The following is a 7,535-nucleotide window of genomic DNA, read 5'->3' as shown; positions in this document are numbered from 1 at the left end:
TTGTATGGAACCACAAAGACCCTGAATAGCCAAAGAAATTTTGTAAAAGAATAAAACTGAAGGTATCACAATCCCAGATTTCAAGATATATTACAAAGCTGTGGTAATCAAAACAGTATGGTACTGGCACAAAAATAGACACATAAATCAATGGGACAGAATAGAGAGCCTAGAAATAAACCCACAGTTATATGGCCAATTAATCTACAACAAAGGAGGAAAGAATATCCAATGAGAAAAAGACAGTCTCTTCAACAAATGGTGTGGGAAAACTTGATGGCTACATGCAAAAGAGTGAAACTGGACCATTTTCTTATACCATACACAAAATAAACTCAAAATGGATTAAAGACCTAAATGTGAGCCCTCACACCATAAAAATTCTAGAAGAGAGCACGGGCAATAATTTGTCTGACATTGACCATAGCAACATTTTTCTAGACATATATCTAGAGGTAAGGGAAACAAAAGCAAAAAACAAAAATGAAAACAAAACTATTGGGGCTACATCAAAATAAAAAGCTTCTGCATAGCAAAGGACACAATTAACAAAATGATAACCTACTGAATGGGAGAAGATATTTGCAAATGATATATCTGATAAGGGGTTAGTGTCCAAAATATATAAAGAACTGATACAACTCAACATCAAAACACCCAAACAAATTAATTACCCAATTAAAAAGTGGGCAGAAGACATGAACAGACATTTCTCCAAAGAAGACAGACAGATCGCCAACAGAGACATGAAAAGATGCTCAACATCACTCATCATCAGGGAAATGCAAATCAAAACCATAATGATGTATCACCTCACACCGGTCAGAATCTTGTCATTTGCAACAACATAAATGAATCTAAAAGATATAATGCTAAGGGAAATAAGTCAGTCACGGAAAGACAAATACTATCTGATCTCACTCATATGTGGAATTTAAGAAACAAAAAGACAAAGAAAAAAGTAGTTCATGAGTTTCTGCCCCTTCTCTGCTCCTTCTCTCTCTCTCTCTCTCTCTCTCTCTCTCTCTCTCTCAAAATAAATACACTTTAAAAAATACTTACTATAAAAATGTAGGAAAGAAGACAGTATAATTTTGCTACAAATAAAATCCAAGTGGATAACGGTTTAAATGCAGAAGACGAAGATATAAAACTTTCAGACGAGAACATAGGAGAATATCTTTATGAATCAGGGTAGGGAAGAGTTGTCAAAATAAGACATGAAAAGCATAAACCATAAGGAAAAGACTAATAAGTTTGACTATATTAAAATTAAGAACTTCTTGTCCATAAGAGGCACATAAACAAAATGAAAAAGTAATTCACAAATGAGAAAAATATAGATGAAGTCATACAACTTCAAAGGATTACTATCAAAGATATATGTAATATTATACACATTACATATTTACATAATATTTTACATATATACACATAGATATACATATACATATATATACACATATATGTATGTGTATATATATGTTTATTTTGTTCATCTATGTACATTTCTTTATAATTTTCCAGTTATTTCAATCATCATTAAAATATCACCTTAAAAATATTTGTAATATATTATTTAACTGTTAAGCAAAATGTGATTCCATTTCAACTAGATCTCAAGTACCATTCTTCAATTAAAATTAATCAAAATTAATGTAATTAAAATTCTTAAAGTCTTTAAAATTAATTAAAAACTAACATTCTTTCACTGTGCTTACAAATCATACACATACATATGTGTGTGCATGTATGTGTGTATAATAGCTATGAAAATCCATTTTATAAGTTTATATGCTATACATATTAGAATACATGTTTAAACATCAGTCGACAAAGAATTCTTGATTCAGTAGATTTCAAGTATGGTATAAACTACCCAGGAAATATCAACGAGATATGAAGTATTTGACCATACCCCTCTCACTTCTGCACACAATGAATGCCACCTTCGAATGCTAGAAGAGTTTGTTTTTGTAGAAGCCAATCTTATTTTAGTCCTAGTCACTTTAGTCACTGTAACCAAAATTATGTAAACTTTCTAAATAGACTAAATATTCTAAAAATACAGTGAAACACCAACCTCCACACCAACCAAGTCACAATATGGGTGTCTGGCCTAAACCCACAAAATGAGAATGATGGGAAGGTCATTTATCAAACAGCAGTGACCATAACGTGCTCCCACCACTGTGTCAAAAACAAAGGCAACCAAATGGCTATTACTCAAAGTTATTCCATTATCGCTGGGAAAGCATTTCGTCCCTTCATATCCTCAATGCTTATCATATTAGACCTACAACTTAAGTTCAATAACTATAATCATGTGTCTTTGAAACATTTCCCCATACCTTGGAAAATGATGGAACAGTTTGTAGCTTTGTTACTGTGTTTTTAGGATTTCCCTTGAAATATGAGTGTGTTCTGTGCAAAAAGGATTTGTTCCAATCTGTTTGTTACCACTTATAGTGCAGCCTTGGGCATTTTGAACCCTAAATGAGCTGCTTTGACCATTAGGAAGAGTTGTGAAGACACATATGTCAAACGTTATGAAGCAGGCCCAGTTTGTCCACATTTGCTCCCCACCTGCAAACAATTTCCATAAGGCCTCTTTCTCTAAGCATTAACGCCATACCCATGAGCTTACAAACATATCCACTCAGCTGCCATATTCTGAGTGCTGTCTTTTTCTTCCTCCTCTCCTCCTCTGGTCTTGGCTACTGGAGGTCCCACTCCGATGCCTTAAAATTTTTGGAGCATATTCAGTAAAATGGAGAAATTAGTTTTCTTTTTTCTTGTCACTTGCTATTGGAAAAGCAGCCACGCCAAGCTGCTGCCTTTCACCTGCTGTACCATATCTATTTTAAAATATTCCATTTTGGATAATATAATGTATGTGTATAAGCCATCTGCAATCTACAACCTGGAAAAGTTGGTTAACATTTGCAGTTTCCTAACCCTGACTTCACACTTCAGGGTGGGTTGGTTAGCTTTTGAGAGACCCTATCAGGTATCCACTCTCCAGAAAACAATACACAGAATACTTTCAATTGAAGTCAGTTAAGCTTCTATTTTGGCTCAGGTCATGATCTCACGGTTGGTGAGTTCGAGCCCCGCATTGGACTCTCTGCTGTCAGCACACAGGCTGCTTCAAATCCTGCCTCCTTCTCTCTCTGCCCCCAACCCCCCACTGCTCATGCGCTTATGCGCACTCATGCTCTCTCTCTCAAAAATAAACATTTAAAAAATGCAGACTAAATCTCAACTATTGCATTTGCTGATTAGAAAGGAGTTTTCACTGGTGAAATGACAGGTGATCAAGATGTGAGATCACCAAGGAAATTAGTGTGGGCCCCTCTACCCTGTCACAAATAGGGTATGAGAATCGGGTGAGCTCAACATACTAACACTTCTGCAGCAAACAAAGCCTTAGGACCGTAGTAACTCCTTCTGCCACCACAGCCCCACCCTAACATCACAACCACTTAAGGGAGGATTTTGTCATCTTTGCTGATTGACGAAGAAGCGATCTTGTTGCCGAAATTTTTCTCACATTTCCCTTGCGATAGACCTTTAAAGAAAGGTGCTCTCAGAGTGTGGTAAGGACAGAGAGTAGAAATTTTAGATTGTCTACAGGAATAGCTGCACTGTTCTGGTGACTGCTAATCAGTGCGCATGTGGCAAATTCAGTTCATGATGTTTTCATTGTAACAGGTCACCCTGAGGATGGAGTAAGGCAGTCATAGTTCACTCTCTCCTCTCTGGTTTAAGGCTACTCAGAGTTATCAAAGAATCAGAAATTGTCCCATAACAGTTCTCAACAACTCTTATATAACTATAAAAATAGAAAATGAGTAATAATATCTATTGATGACACAGATATGGTGGCAATATAAATGGTTACCATCTTTTGGGAAAAGAACTGAAAATATCTATTAAAATTAAACCTTTGCATACACTTCAGCCCCATAGTCTAATTTTTGGGAATCGATTCCATGGGTATGAGTATCAGAATATATAACGGAAAATACAAAAAAAAAAACAAATTATTGCAGCACTGGTTAAGGTGGCACAAAATAAAATGCAAGCCAGATGAATGCCAACACATGGAAAACACTTAAACAAATTATGCATGGACTATTATAAAACATTAGCAATTATTATTAAAGAATAATTAAGTTCTGTGAACTGATGGGCGACTTGGGGGTATTCCAAAATGTGTTGAAGGAGGAAAATGACGTGAATGGAAGAGTATTTAATATTCCACTTTTGTAAACAACGACAAAAAAGTGTATGGAATGAGTACGTACATTAAATTACAAAAGGATACAAAATATGAGGAGTGAAAGGGACAATGAGAGCAAAGGATAGAGAAGGTGGGGAAGTAAGGTAAGCAGAAAATTAAAGTCGGGAAGAGACTACTAATGAAGAACCATAATATGATATGATGTGTGTGAAATTATAGGTGTATATGCATGCTTACAGAAATTAGAAGAGCAAGATGGATCTCTTATGAAGATGTCCATAACGTATTAAACAGAAAAAAGTAACAATTAAGTAATGCGTACTTTCTGATTCTATTTCAGGATAAAGGAAATAAATAGCATCTCTATACAGATATATCTATGGCTATGTGTTTGCCTGAGCAAGAATAAGGGTTTGGAAAGATACGGAATCAAATCTCCAGGGGATGACCTTGGGATGGGGTGGGTTAATTAAGAATTTGGGCTGCTGGGGCAGGTGAATGTTACCTTTGCCCACTTTTGAACTGCATTATGTTGTTTTACTTATTACAACCCAAAAGTATTACTTTGGCAATTTGAAAAGAAGAAAACATTCAAGTTAGAGATTCTGGATAATTGAACAATTTTCTAACTAATTCATGGGGAAAAATAGTTCTTAAATATTTTTGAATTAATTTTTATTTAAATCATTTATTTTAAACTATTAAAGCTTCATTAAATTCACCAATGTACCGAATCCTTATTGGAAATCCTTAAATTCCTTATTTTGGTCAAAGAATTAAAGTTACTTCAAATATAGTAATGAAATTCTTAAACATCTATTTAACTAACGCTCGCAAAGTAAATCATATTCACTGTCATTTTTGCATAGGAGTAACAGTTCTGGCTTTTGAGAGCTATCAAAAATAGCATTTCATGGAGCCGTCACTATATGGCAGACATTATGCTTTTATTTTTTTTTTTGAGCTATAATTTACATACATAAATTTTACATAAAATTTCCCTTCTATTCCCTCAAGAAACAGATGCCAAGATGAGAATAAGCATGCATTATGTTGGCAAAGGTTGTTGTCGTTTTTAATTTTAGCTATTGTAATAGAAGTTTAGTTACTTCCCATTGATAACTTTTACAAAGAACTACATGAACAGCCCTATTCAGCAGGTGAAATCTCCCCAATGGATTTATTTTAAATAGCTTGCCCATGGCAATTCAGAGCTGGTTTGATCTTGAAAATGCTGCCTGTAACCACATGTGACCTATTGTCTGCAAGGATCCTAAGTCTTTATTCAGTGATGGTTGGTTATGCAGGTGGCTGTTCAAAGTCAGTGAGGCACAGAGTGTATTTCCTGGTTATTTCCTCAGTTTAAGGAGGTGATCAATATCACCTTTTGAAGCTTTTTGCAGGTTTATCTTTGGGTAGTGGGAATACAGAAAAGGCAAATAAATAGAAAATAGAGATAAAAAGTCATCCACACCCTATTTAGTAAGCATGTAAGTTTAAACTCAGTTTGATGGAAGTTGAGGGAAAAAAATTATTGAAAAGTAACATCAATTGTAAGCTGAGGCTTGTATATAATGAGTTAAGTTTATTAAGGTAAATTTTCTCTCTGAAGTGCTAAGTATGTAGTGAGGACACATTGGCAAAAATCAGTTTTTGTGTTTTAGGACTCTAGCATAACATGAAGAAGAAACAAGGATTGTGAATGATGTTCAGTCCTCCATCTTTATGATTCTGATTTGTGTTACATTAGTAGAAAATTCTACTGAAAACCAGCATGATTAATCACGATGTGACTTTTAAGGAATTCATTTGGTGGAAGGTGGGGTGAAAAGGAAGTTAAACAAAACCTTTGTGGGGTCTTCTTTGATGTTATTTTTTAGTCTTTTGTTTTTGGCAGGGGTTGGAGTGCAGTTAGGGAAAATAAGTGGTAGAGAAAGGGATTGTGTGATTTAGGAATAAACAACTGAGTAATGTGGCCCCAGTGAGACCCAGAGGTTGGGATTGGAGGGTGGGTGTGAGGGCATGTGAACTGAACGGTAGTCCATTTTCATTTTTTGTATTTTTGCTTTTTAAATCTAGGGTTACATCTGAGGCTGTATTTATCTCTCTAGAAAATTATCAGTAGAATACAGAAACAAAGAATACAGAAACTAGGCTCTATTTCCACCCTCTTGTGCGTATGTCTGTGTAAACTGGCAAGCTATAAGCTTCCAATGAACTTAGAAATGGCATACCAGCTTCTATCCTACCATAGCATCAATGTTTATCTACCTCTCCCACAATTAAAATCAGATGTCCGACCACAAGCAAGAGTGAGGCTTTGCTTACCTTAATAATGACTGCTTATAACCTCACTATTCAGCCACTTAAGTACTGGCCCTATGAATCAAATCAGCAGAGAGGAAGAAAAGTGTCAGTGTCAGAATCCACTTCGGGCATTTAAGCTGACTCCACATTTACAAAAACATTCATAGAAACAAATTCCAACCTCAAATCTTTTTCTCCGACTTCAAGTCCATCAGATTGCAAGTTAATTACTAATTCTAGTTGACTGCATAAATCAACAGACCAAAAATGTGTAACCATTTGCTTAAAGGGCAAATGATTTGTGAAATTTCACCTAGCTGTTTTTATTCATGTCATGCAAAATTATGTATATTACCATTATTCACCATTTAATCATCAGCCACATTCTAAACAGTTTGAAATGTCAAGTCAAGTCTAAATTCTCTGAACTTTAAAGTGTTTAATTACACGAGGAATAGCAAAACAGGAAGAAATTATTCAAAGCTAATTTTGCAGATCCTTGCAAGAATGGAAATGGCAACCGTATTTCCAATAGGTCCAAAACCAGAAGTTAATTTTATTTCTCAAGTCAACAAAACTCTTTTTATTGAAATGCCAATCTGTTCACAGAATTACAAACTTACTGTTTGCTAGAAAAAGGCTTAAAGAATGAACACAAACAGTTAAAAGGAAATCGTTGACAAAATACAAAATGAATGCATTCTAGGTAAGTGATTCTATTCAATTGCACATCTAATTGAGATATTTTGGATTCCTAAGCATAAGCTTAATTTTTTTCCTCCCAAGTTTGGTCAACTTTGATTTAACAAGCACTGCGTGCCTTGTTCTACCTCTTCACTCTACTCAGATATCAGATTAATGTAAATTTAGTATTTGTTTTAATTCTATAACACACTCTAGCTTACAATATCTTCTGTATTTATGCATTGAGCAAGAGAACTATTTACAGACCTTGATTCTTCATTAAGTGGATGGAAGCATT

At 34.8% G+C, this 7,535-nt stretch overlaps 1 long non-coding RNA gene across 1 annotated transcript in view; it reads right to left on the bottom strand.

Annotated features, from left to right (window-relative positions):
- Window positions 1-1,715: 1,715 nt before the first annotated feature.
- The window catches only part of LOC109497401, a 121,900-nt gene continuing 116,080 nt past the window's right edge, over window positions 1,716-7,535 (bottom strand). Inside the window, exon 5 of the long non-coding RNA XR_002740436.2 lies at window positions 1,716-6,625. This is a non-coding gene — a long non-coding RNA (uncharacterized LOC109497401). The remainder of the gene's footprint in view (window positions 6,626-7,535) is intronic.

The sequence above is a fragment of the Felis catus genome, chromosome A2 (assembly GCF_018350175.1).
Source record: "Felis catus isolate Fca126 chromosome A2, F.catus_Fca126_mat1.0, whole genome shotgun sequence".
NCBI lineage: Eukaryota > Metazoa > Chordata > Mammalia > Carnivora > Felidae > Felis > Felis catus.
This window is presented reverse-complemented; position numbering and strand designations above follow the sequence as displayed.